The following is a 12820-nucleotide window of genomic DNA, read 5'->3' as shown; positions in this document are numbered from 1 at the left end:
TTTACAAGTTTACAACTAAGTGTGCTTACAAAAATTTATACAAACATATTTCTACTCCCCTTTAATAATACATACAAAATTTTCACAACACATACATATTTCTACTCCCCCTTTGACAACAATGCCAAATTGAAAAGTATATATATATATAGCAAAATTTGCATCAAATGTTTACATATACAAAAAATTAAAAGTCTGTATTAAGGAGTGTTCACTTCAATTTGCAAGAAAATGTCACTAAAAGTAATCTTCATTTGAGAAAAATCATTTTCCCATGTTTCTAGTAAAGTTTCAGTGATCTCAACGGTTGTCATAATCCGTGCAGAAAATTCTTCCATTGCATCAATTGTACTCATCTCGGGAGTTGCCAAAACCGCTTCTGCATCCTTGTATACTCGTTGTAAGATGTCCACTTTAGGTCTCAACTAGTTCTTTAGCTCTTTTAGGGATCGTTGTCTCTTGTCTTGTTCATAATCATAGACATCTAATCGACTTTGCAAATCATCCACAGATTTTCCAAATGCTAAGATTGAGTCCTATAAAGGTATGTAGGCATTACATATCTTTTCTAGTTCCAGTTATGTCTCTGTTTGCTTCTTAACTATATCAACATAGAAAAAGGAAACATTAGATGTGTAGGTTAGAATTCTGCCTCCTGACTCAATAGCTTTTCTCAAAAGTTTTTTGTTCAGGGATAAAGTAATCTTCCCTGTAATATCTTTCATTATTTGTTCTCCTCTTTTCTTCCTGTAGTTTTTCTTAGCCATAGTCTGAGCTGCTTTCTCAAGGGACTTGAGTTGGTCAAAAGAATTAGCAACCAACTAGCCAAGCTTTTCAATAGGAGTTGACAAATTCCCTATAGCAGTCTCCGGTAGAAGACTTGACAAAATCTCCACAGTAGTTTGGATGGTTTTTGCTTCCCTCCTCTATTCCTTAAGCCTCTTCTTTTTTCCTCTGGATTGTATCACATTTGCAATCTCCAATAATTCTGATGCACTCATATTGTCAACATCTATAGGCCCCTTGATTCCAAATGAGTCACCATCATCATCATCATCATTCTGCTGCTTGACTAATGCTTTTTCAGATTCAACAGATTTCTCCTTCTCAGTTTTCTTTTCCTCTTGTTCTTTCTCCTTTTCCTGTTTAAAGGATTTCTTTGCAACTTTTTCTGTAGGTTTCTCCTGGGTAGCCTATGAAACTAGTGGGAGTTGTGATTGCATTGGTTGATCTTTTATCAGTGGGGGTGGATTATCCACACTTGGTTGAGTTGCCGGTATATCCACTGCATTAACCTGTGAATCAGTATTTACCAGTGGCTGCATATCTGGTACAATAATGTTGCCAGATAGATCAATGGTATCTTGTATGTCATCAACAAAGATCACCGGTTGAGAAGTAGTATCACCCTGTTTCTTATCAATCTCTGGTGAAACAATTCTTTCTACAACCGACCTTGGTTTCTCTCCAGTCTCTGTTTGATCATCATAATGAGTCTTTGAATTCTCATGCATCTATTGAACATTTTTGGCTATCGGATGAGTTTCTACTTCAATAGATTGCACCTTTTCATTCATTAACATCAATCTTCTTGTCTTAAAATGAAATTGTCCTTTATAATTATCAAGCAATGCTGCTAATTCATCTTTAGACAAATCAGGAAAATATTGAATAAAAGTACTATTAATAATTTCTTGATCTTTCTTCACAGCCTTTTCCCACTTATTCATAAGAATACAATATAAAGAATCAAAAATATCCTTCTTAAGATCCTCAGGTAATCGATTGTATTGACATAAGTAGCTGATTACCTATTGAAAAATTTGTTCCTTCTGATCATCATTAAATGAATCAAAACATTCTTTAACATTTTCAAATCTATTCCTTCCTAATGTCTTTACCGTTCTCTTAAAACCAATCATAGGCTTATAAGACAAAGATTTAATGTGAATACTTTTATGAGAGGTGGTTTCAACTGGTTTGGAATTCTTTCCAGTTGCCTTTACCTTCTTTGGTTCTTCTTCAGTGTCAATATCATCAAATTCTGCTTGAACAATTAGTTGCTGACCTCTTTTCTTTATTGCAGTTCGCTTCTTTATGTATACCTTAGGTGCTGGTTCCTTTTTAACTTGGAAAATTCATGTCACTCTAGTACTTGTTGACACTAGAGGTTCTTGCTTAGCCTTCTTCTTCTTCCCTTTACCACTATTGGTTGGAGCACTACTGGTTTCAACTTTTACAGTTTGCTCCTCAACAATATCCAATCTTTTCTTCTTCTTGTCCACTGGAGATGCCAACAGGTTATTCGCATAACCAATAAATAAGTCATAATTGACTTCATAGCTCATGTCTTCCATTTCATCTTCTCTTGGTTCAATAACTTCCATTAGACAGAGATCAGCGACGACTATGAAAATGATGTTCTTAGCAAAGCTTTTCACTACATCTTCAGGTAGCCTTACCCTCATACTCATTTTCTTCTAAATTTCATTGAAATACTTGTTTATTGTAGTAGAGAAAGTGTTCTTAACAAGCTTAATGTTATTCTTGATCTGAGCAGTTACCGGTAGGTATTTAGACCATTCAATATCACCAATTCTCGGTAGGAAATTCTGAAAGTAAAAAAATAAGCCAATCAATAACTAACGAAATTTGAACTTTTGATTGTTGTCCTTCTTGATTGACTAAAGATTAAACATTAATTGACTCCTTATGGCCTCATAGAGGTCATAATCTACATTCTCAGCAATCATTTTATAGGCTGTATAAACTACTGCAGATGGCACATTGTTCATTCTATTGGAATAGAATATCTTGTAGCCTATAACCATAGTATCCAGTTTAACCACTGGGTCCTTAATGTTATTAACAAAAATGCATGCCCATCAGAGGTAGATGAGGTTAAAGTGGTTACAGTCTCTTTAGAAATTTTCCTTAGCTTGGGAGCTTCATTGGTTGACCAAAAACCAGACACAACTTGGATAGCTTCCTTAGTTATTGTGTGTGTCCTTTCCAGAGACATGTTTTCACCATGAATACGACTTAGAATGATTTTGATGTGTTCCTCTTCAAAATCCTCAAGAAAATAAGCTGCATTATGAAAACCCTTCTCATAAACTCTAATATACTTGGGTTGAATCGTTCCGCTCTTATCGCAAAGGGGTTTTAACTGAGAATAAATTGATAGTGATCCTAAATCTTTGATTTTACAATCAATATAGCTAGACAAATCACCTTTTACAATGACATTGTCAGGAACTTGAGATAAAGCATTATAACACTATTTGTTTTGATTCTACAACCTCCATAGGTTTTGATGTGATCGTTAGTCTCTCTACTTGCTTAGATGACGAAGCCATTCAGATAAAATTGATTCAAAAAGGGATTTACAAAGAATAACTTAATTCTCACACATTACCTCAGTTACCGATTGATTACACAAATGCACACCAGTTCCACCTTCACTAATCTTTGAATTAGCTTCAATCATGCAAATCACAACACAAATTCAACTCAGGATAGCTAGCAAAACTCTCTTCACTCTGCAAGTGCTCAAGAATTCTCTTTTGAATGCATTTAGGGTAAAGATAACATAGTAAAACTTGCTTTTATCCTTTTTACCTACTGCATTAAATGCTTGACCACTAGGGTTACAAACCCTAATACACTTCTTAATGATGCATACAATATTAATAGGTGTAAAACCGGTTGATAAACTTTCAAAAAACCGATTGACAAAAGATATCAAGATTTCACATATAATAACTCAAAAATGCAAGCTCTCTTACCACTCATCTTTCAAGGGGTCCGGAAGTAGATTTACCGCTATGCTTCCCTTAGCCCTGTTGAAAGACTCAATTCATTGATGTAGGATTCTCCACACTGGGTGAAAGATTAGGTTCTTCTACAGGTATATCATCACTCTTCTTTTTCCAGATTCAGTTCATCTCTTCTCTGGTTTCCTCAACATTTACCTTCTGCTTACCTTTCTGATCTTCAAAATGATTAACTGGTTTGTTCTTTCTCATTCTATAGAACTTCACCATGTGTCTCTGTTTGTGACAATGATAGCAGGCCATTCCAGATGATCTCCAGGGTCATGCATTGCCTCTTCTAGTTCTCCTTCTGCAATTCATAGCCACATGATCATAATTGTTATAGATGGTACAAATGACATTAGTTACCTTTTCCATCTCAAATGGACTAAACCGGTTGACATAGGGTCTCTACCAGTTCATGTTACCCTGGTTGTCATAGGTTCTCCTCCAATTACCATTAGGTCTTGGATTCATGTGAGGTACTAGAATATTTTCTCTATATCTGCATTCAACTGATCTATGTCCATACATTTTGCATATAAAACAATGACCCTCAAATCTCTTAGATACATACCTATTATTTGCATTGTAGCCTGTATTCCCATTGGGTCTATTTCTACACACATTTGTAGTATGTCCAGGTTTATGATAGACAAAGCAAACAGGTTTAAAAACTTTCTTACCGGTAGGCTTGTTAGCCTTAGGAGCAATTTTCTCCTTGTGAATGTTGCTCTTTGTACCAGAAGACTCTCCTTTATCAGATGTGTTAAAGCCTAGTCTAGATGTATCACCTTTCATTTTTTGTGATTGAATATTCTCATCTAACATGGTGGAACTTTTATTGAAATTTTATAGCTTTCCATTAGCCTCAGTGATCTCTCTGGTAAGATCTTCATTGTGTTTTGTAAGAGTCTCTCTTAGGGATGACGTCATTTCAAGATCTAGCTGCAAAGCCTCTTTTTCTTCTTTTTTAGCATACCAATGTTCATGCAAGGTTGAATTCTCTTGTTTGATCTTAGCAATCTCATGATCTCTTTCTTTGACAAGGTCTTCAACTGCCCTCCTAGCTTCCAGCTCTTGACTCATGTGGATAGTTAGGGCTTCTAACTCTCTTCTCAAATTTAGCTTTTCACCGTTCAGTTTTTCAACTTCTTCAGTTAATGCATCAATGTTAGCTTCATTTGAAGAACTATTATCAAATATTTCAAATGGTTGTTTAGTCAGCTCTCTCCTTTTGACTTGTGAAGCTTTAAATATGACCCTTAGGGTTTCAAGCTCATCCTTGGTAGCTTCAAGCACTCTAGCCATCTCAAAGTAGCTCATATACCCCATGGTGGCTTTACAGTTTCCTTCCAAGAGATCAAGCCTTAAAGAAGTTAGGCTTTGATACCAATTGATAGACTTATAAAGAACTGAGAGGGGGGGGGGGTGAATCAGTGATAGAAAAATCAATACTACTTTAAACACTGACCGATAGGTATACTTAACAAGTTTACTCAACACTATGCATGCAATCCAAAATGATATTAAAGCATCCACAATAAGTAAAACATCCACCATAACACAAGTGTCTATACATGGAAAAACCAAATGGGAAAAACCATGGTGAGATGGCACTCACAAGTTAACTATCCGCAGTAATAGGTAACTGACCGATTAAGGTCTACAAAAGTGCTCTGCTAGGAGTGAATCATGTTAAAGATCCCAAAGCTCTATTAGGAGCTATAACCTGTTAAAGGTAGTACCCTGTTAGGAGTAACCTCGTTAGAGGATTTCTGAATCCAAACTAATGGATCAACTTGTTAAAGGATTTGTACAATGAAGCTTGTTAGAGCTTACCCGGTTAGGGGATTTGACTGCTGTAGTGATTAGAAAACAATAGGTGGTGTGATCTATAAGTAGCACAACTTGCTTGAATAGATCCTCTTCTGCACACTCAAAATTGCATAACCAACATATTCTACAATGCCTTAATAATTCTATCTCTCATCATATCATATCATCAAAATAGTTGATCATAATGTCATTATATAGACATTTAGATTTCATGTCGGCTTAGAAATTATATCACAAGTTCCTAGGTGAAGTGTATCTGGACAATCAAACATAACTCATCACAAATTACCACTAAAATTTGTTGGTTAGGGTAACTCATCACGACCGGTGATAACTCATCACACAATCAATGAATACCGATTGGAACACCGATACCAGTTAGAGTTAACCTCTATCAATATGTAAACCGATTGTCCTCCATTGCTTGTTTGGTGGTCTCCACTGAATCTTCAAGTTGGTGTCAAGTCATTCTTGCATATACCGATTATCTTCATGTACCAGTTGACACTCTCTAAACCATCATAAATAAAAACTCCAATACCAATTGCAATAGAAGTAACTTCAGAAGTAATACCAGTAGACAATGTGAACATATGTGTGTGTACATGTTGCATCAATGAAAACATATGAAGTCATTCATTACAATCATCATCAAGCCACCACTCATAATCACCAAGTTTATGTTTCTTCCTCGCCAAATGGATATATCCTTTAGGATCAAAGTTCTTCCTTAGAGCACCCAACTTCATATCATAATGGATGATTTTGCTCCATGTGAGCTCTTTCCCTTCTCTCGCATTAACAATGAATTCACCAACACGTAGGGTTCCAGGCATAACAACCTGTTTGTCATGTGAACTTAAATGCATATGATTCAAATCTCCTAGTTGCCTTATGATCTCTAAATGGGCTATTCAATTAGGCGCTATCTTGGGCAACAATAATGGAGATCCTTCAAAGCCATAGAATCTATTCATGGTCACATTAGAAAAGTAATACCAATACCCTAGTTGTGCTTAAAGGTTTCAGGCCCTCCAAAGTCTGTCGGCCTTAGGAATTTTTTAACATCTTTTGAGAGTGCAGAATTGCAAGGGTGATCATAAAACTTGTATAAAGTTTCTACAAATTATTCTTCAAAATGAATGTAACTATATCTAGCAAATTTGCAGTCCCATATTGAAGTCCATAATTGGACTAGTAGGGGCTTGTTATCATTATCACATTGCCTTATCCTTATCTCCTTGGTCCAAAGACCTAATTCTTGGCCATAAAATAACACCATATGCATCAACAAGAAATAATGTGGGAAGTGGATCTAGGATGAGTCTTTCTAGATAGATGTAAGCCCCATCTCAAGTTGCCTTGCTACAAATGTAGTATAATCAAATTCTCTAGCTTTCAGGGATTGAATGTCTGTTGCAATGATCATGGATTTAACCCTCATGAAATCTGGAGTGTTCAACCCTAAAACCTAACCAACTGAGTAGTATGTATACTTGAAATAATTTTTGAACAAATTTACATGAAATACAAAACCTTCCCTTGTTTCCAATGGTGCATTAGGATTAAGCAAGTGAAAGGTTAATCTCCATCCTGCATATGTGGTATCTAACCTTCAATATTCTTCAGACAAATTCTCAAGGACAATGGGATAATCATAAATCCCAGGGAGGTACAAAACTTCAAAGATTGCCTCTCTAGAGATAAAGAAACATGGCTTTCCATCTTGGTCATAGATTGCCCTCTTTTTGGGATCATAGTTTTGTGCTAACAGTTTTAGAAGATCCACGTTAACATAAATATTGGGAACAACTAGTTTTCCCAAGTTCAATTTCCATTGGTTGCAAATTGGCTCAAGCTCTTCATGCCTATGATAGTGGAACATAAATAACTCATAGCCTCTGATGGTTGTGCACATCTCCTACATCACCATAGTTGTCTTCCAACTTCCATTTTGCAGACCTCTTGGGTTTAGGGGTTGAACCAGGTAATTGGTCTAATAGATCCTGATTTAATCTTCTCTCTTCTACTTGGGTTTCTACACTTGTCTCAGTTTTTTGTTTTTTCCCTTTTACCTTCCTTGTTTCTCCCTTTTGCCTCTTCTTGGGGCCACTAGAACTCTCCCTTTTACAGGCAATTCAATAAATTTCTTGAGGAAATCATAGGGGAATTTCTTAGGATACTTGTTTCTCTTACTGTCCCTTTTTGTCCACTCCAATGTCGTTTCTATGTGTCTGTAATTCTAGTGCGGAAATTTCCTGGATTGTGTTTCTCAGAGAATGTCATTCGTGCAACAATAAATGTTCCAGTTTGTAAATCAATGGGGCAGTCTTTTTGAAATTTGAATTTCTCTCATGATGCGTGACATCGGCTTAACTCTTTTCGTCGATGTTTCTGAATTTGGTGCCTTTTTGACAATTTAGTCGTTGCGGATAAATATGGCATTTCTAAAACTATCTTTCTTTCACGTCATTTCGGCATGGGTTATACTGATAAGTAACCACTATTTTTATTTTGATATTCAGGATACCTATGCCAAACACATCTTGGATGATGCCTATTGGTGTTACTTGTGAGGCTTTACCTAGAGCCCATCATAGCACATCGTTTATTTTCATGATAGACTTATTAATTGATACACTATTTTGATGCATTATGGATTTAGATACTATTTGACAGGTGATTTGATATCATTGGATATGATGTATTCCATCTCACGTTGATTTTAGTACTTATGCGATGATGATATGATACATTTATACATGTATTATGGAAAATTGATTTAAATGATGCTTATGATGATGCAATTGAGTAATTGATTTCATATGAATTTGCTATGAAAAATGTCAATTGGATACTATCTCTATTACTCTTTGATTTGGATCAATTGATGAGATGTTGTGAAATTGATGTTATGTGTCTGATGGGTATTTCCTTCATATACGTATATATGCATGTAATTTTGGACTATTGATGTTGAAATGAGATGTGCAGGAAATTAATCCATGTGACCATAAAATTTTATGGAGAACTAAGGCCAAACCTATGTGAGATAGTAAAGCCAAGGTTTGTCTATTTGGAGAGGCAATACCTTGTATGTGATGTGTTTAATTTCATAATAGTGATTCTTGAGTGTAAGTTCATATTTGTAATTGTTAATTTTATTATTCCCAAAAAGGACATGCCAAGTGTATTTTGTGATGTGTATTTTATGGTGTCACTTGACACTTGTGATGTGTGTGTGTTGGAAAATGACATGTCCTTAGGAGGGAAAGTGTGTAACCCAATACATTATCAAATATCTTGTTGTGGTCCCAAAAGAGAACTTGGTTAGAGAGCCATTAGGTTGGTCAATCAAGTTTGACCCATAGACAAAATTTAGGTGGGTTTTTTGGGGGGTCAAACTAACTCGTAGGGTTGAGTTTAGGTCACTTTTGAAGGCCCATTTGATATACCTATGGGTAAGGGACATTTTTAGCCATGTTACCACTCACATGTGGCTGTCAAGTCACTTAAAAAATGGGTGTTCCAAGATGGACGAAATTGAACTTTTAGAAGATTGAGTCTTGGGTAGACAACCTTCCTTTTTGTGTTTAGGTGCACTTCCCCATCTTGCAACCACCTTTTTTAGTTTCCATTTCTACAAACCATGTAAGAGGTTGGGAAGATTAACCTATGGGAACTCACATCCTTTCCAAGGAAGTTGGAAAGTGTGAGGAGAGCCTACATAGGGGATATTTTCAAACTTGGGACTTTGATCACCCACTCTCCAATTTTGGAGACAAGTTTTAGTATTGGATTTGAAATTTTAAAGTAGAATTTTGACTAAGTAAGGAGATTGTAAGGGAATTGGGCAGCTCTTCTACAACATATATTTCATAGCATGAGTAAAGGTTGGTATTAATCCTTCCAAGTAAAGTAGTTGAATTCATGTTATGTGATGGTTAAAATCTGAGTTTGTTTTGTGAGATGTATGTGTTTCTATGTCTTTGAAATTATGCTTTGAGTTATTTTAGTTGGTTCTCTTTTGGGTTTTCTTGTTGTTTGTTCATGGGAGTCAAGACTAGACTCACCCTTGGGAGGGAAGAGTAGTCTTGGGGTGGAGGGTTTTAGGACAGTCTAAGGGTGTAGAGTCTCTCTTCTTGGAAGAGGGATAAATAAGGTTGAAGAGCCTTGCTGATGTTTGTTTTTTATATATAACATATGGGGGTCATAAGGGGAGTTTGGCTTGAAGCCTTGGGGGTCTTAAGGATTATTTTGGTCATGTGAGAGACCAAGTAGATGGATCTTTTTAGCCTTGTGAAGGAATTTGGTTATCAATGGTTTAAATGTAGTTCTCCCTTTAGATACTTGGTCCGCCTTCACCCCATTGTTTTGAGTCACTTGGTGACTATGTGAAATCCTTGGTTTGGGAGTTCTTTTTTATGATGTTTTCTTGTAAAATCTAGTTTCCTTTGTATTTGTGTTCAAGAGTGTGTGTGTTACCCATTTTGTTCTTGGTTCTCCTAGCTCGTGGGTGGCCTCTAGTAGGCCTAGGTTGGGAGGTGAACCTCTATGGTCACATCCAAAGTTTTATTTGTAGGTCTACAACTTATTGAGAGGATGGAGAAAAGCTACCTTCCTAAAGTGGTGTTTTGTTGGTTCCCAAAAATGGGTTTACACTGACTCAAAGGAAGAGACCAAGTTGTTTTCTCCTGAAAAATATCTATGGAAAGCCACTCCCAACTATTTAATATTCTTCAGACTTGGATCGACAATGACAAGGATGCTAGATCTTTCTAGGCTTTAGGCCCTGCAGAACCAGGGAGGGTGATCCCCATGCTTATTTTGTGATTTTACACCACACTCACAAATCATGCATGAAAAAAAGCAGATAATCTCATATAAAGACTCAACAATAAGGGATAATGCTCAGGAACAGAAAATTCCTCAGTGATCCTCAACCCGCTTGGAGCATGAGATGACTAACACATATGATAACATTCATATAAAATGAAAGTATTCTGGTATTCAACAAGTTATAGAAAACTAGTGGTGATTCTGAATAGTAAATAAATACCTAGGCATTCACTTAATTATGATCAGTGCCTTATTCCATTGGGTACATGAATTCATACTGCATTAGACTGTACTTCTGACAAAATTTATCTAACAACATATAACCAGAGATAATATTACCTTACAATATATTGTATTTGTAATCCCCACCCAAAACTACTTATCAAAATCCCTGTAAAGACCCCTATCACTCTGCAATTACATTCAAGCATTTAATTGACCTTTCAGACCAAAGCATGAACAAAAGGTTACATACACCACAACAGTGTAATGAATGATAAAATCCTTGATAATATGCATTCAAAAAATGATAGAACAATACACTAGAGAGAAATGGGTTTGAATCATATATTTATTCATTAATTCTTCTATCTCTGTAAGAATACAATCCATACATAACTCCTTCAAGAACCTGCAAAAATCATAGACATAAGACTCTTTTCTATTTTTTGATCTGTAAAATGACCTTTTACAATCCTTTTGTTTCACCTAGACTTTTCTATTTGGAAACAGAAGATCAAAACACATAAGGGACCAAAATTCCAAACCTCGTCTCATAGCCCTGAATTCCCTTTTATAAAAAACAAGGGAGAAAACAAGCTTCAGGCCAGAGGAGACACTTGTCATCTAAGAATTACTATGCATAACCGCATTTTGTTATACAAAACAATCATCCTCAAACTTGCTTATACTGGATCAAAAAATGCAGTCGCCTTCTTCAAAACTCATGATGAAAATTCCTCCCATCCTGTCTTACAGGTTCCAAAATATCTGCCACTAGAAAACAAAAATAGTTATGCAAACTGTTTATAACTTTCTATTCATCATTCAAATACATGCCACTCCATGCACTATATTCTTCATTAGATGGCCAATTGAAATTAATTACTTCATCAACTTTTTCTCTATATGGAATATACTTAATGGCTACTTGGTTTGCCTCTCTTTCAAAAATTTCAAAAAATAGCCTTGTAGCAATTATTTTATTCATACTATCCTCCAACATATCCATATTTAGCCCACCACAAATCATTTCTACCTCAGTGTTGATGACTCTCTCTGCCTCTTCCTTCCAAGATTGCAAAGGCTTAATTGCCCCTTTTCTATTTACAATATTTGGCAAAAGAGTTTGTTCTAATTCACTAAAACTCTTCATCAATTCCCTTACCTTTGTTTCTATATTTTCTGGCAAAATTTGGGCTTCCTGCATTGATTTCATCAACAAATATGTTGGTTGGAGTGCATGTGGCATCTCAGTATGAAATTTAGAGGCCATGGACATCATTCTAATCTCATTTCCCCTTTGTAACCACTTTGTAAACAGGGGAATTGCCACTTCTTTATCATCATTAAACTTTTGAATAGCATAAAAAAGTAAAGAATATAAGGCATGAATACTGTTTAACTTGCTTTCAATTTTCTCATTTAAATGAGTTAGCACAGAGCTAACTATATCCTTCTGCTCCTCAGCTGATTGTTTTTCTGATTCTTTCAATTTATTTTCTAATTCAACAATCTTCTCCAAAAGTTGAGACTCATTTGGTTCAGTTGATCTAGTAGTATCAGGCTCATCATCATCATATGGAACTAATACCATGCTAGGGATATTAGTACTTATATTTAATTGAGCTGCTTCTCCTCCTTGGACCATAGGTGGTGACCTGGATGTTGATGGCTCAGGCGGTCCTACAAGTGCAGGATAGGAAACCTTTATTTGTCCTTGCTCAAGGAGTTGCACTATCGTTTACAACTCCACATATTTTTTTTGAGATGCATTATAATCGCTAAAAAGTTTGTCAAATTTCTTCATCATCTCAGCCCTCTTTGAAGCTTCCTTTTTTGCACTCTCATGTGCCAACTTAGCAACATCAACATTTAATTTTGTAGCCTCTACACTTGATGTGTTGGTTGCTCTCTTTATAATCAAGCTTCTGCTCAAGTTGGGGTTTAAATCACTGATGTCAGGCTTCCTAGGTCCTTCCTATAATTCCCATATAGCCAAGGTTGCATAATCATCTACAAATTCTAATCCTCTTAATACTAACCCTTCTTCTTCTTCCTTTTATTTCCTAATTGCATCAAATGCCACTGCATCTGCTATATCCCAT

Source organism: Cryptomeria japonica, chromosome 3 (assembly GCF_030272615.1).
Source record: "Cryptomeria japonica chromosome 3, Sugi_1.0, whole genome shotgun sequence".
Taxonomy (NCBI): domain Eukaryota; kingdom Viridiplantae; phylum Streptophyta; class Pinopsida; order Cupressales; family Cupressaceae; genus Cryptomeria; species Cryptomeria japonica.
This window is presented reverse-complemented; position numbering follows the sequence as displayed.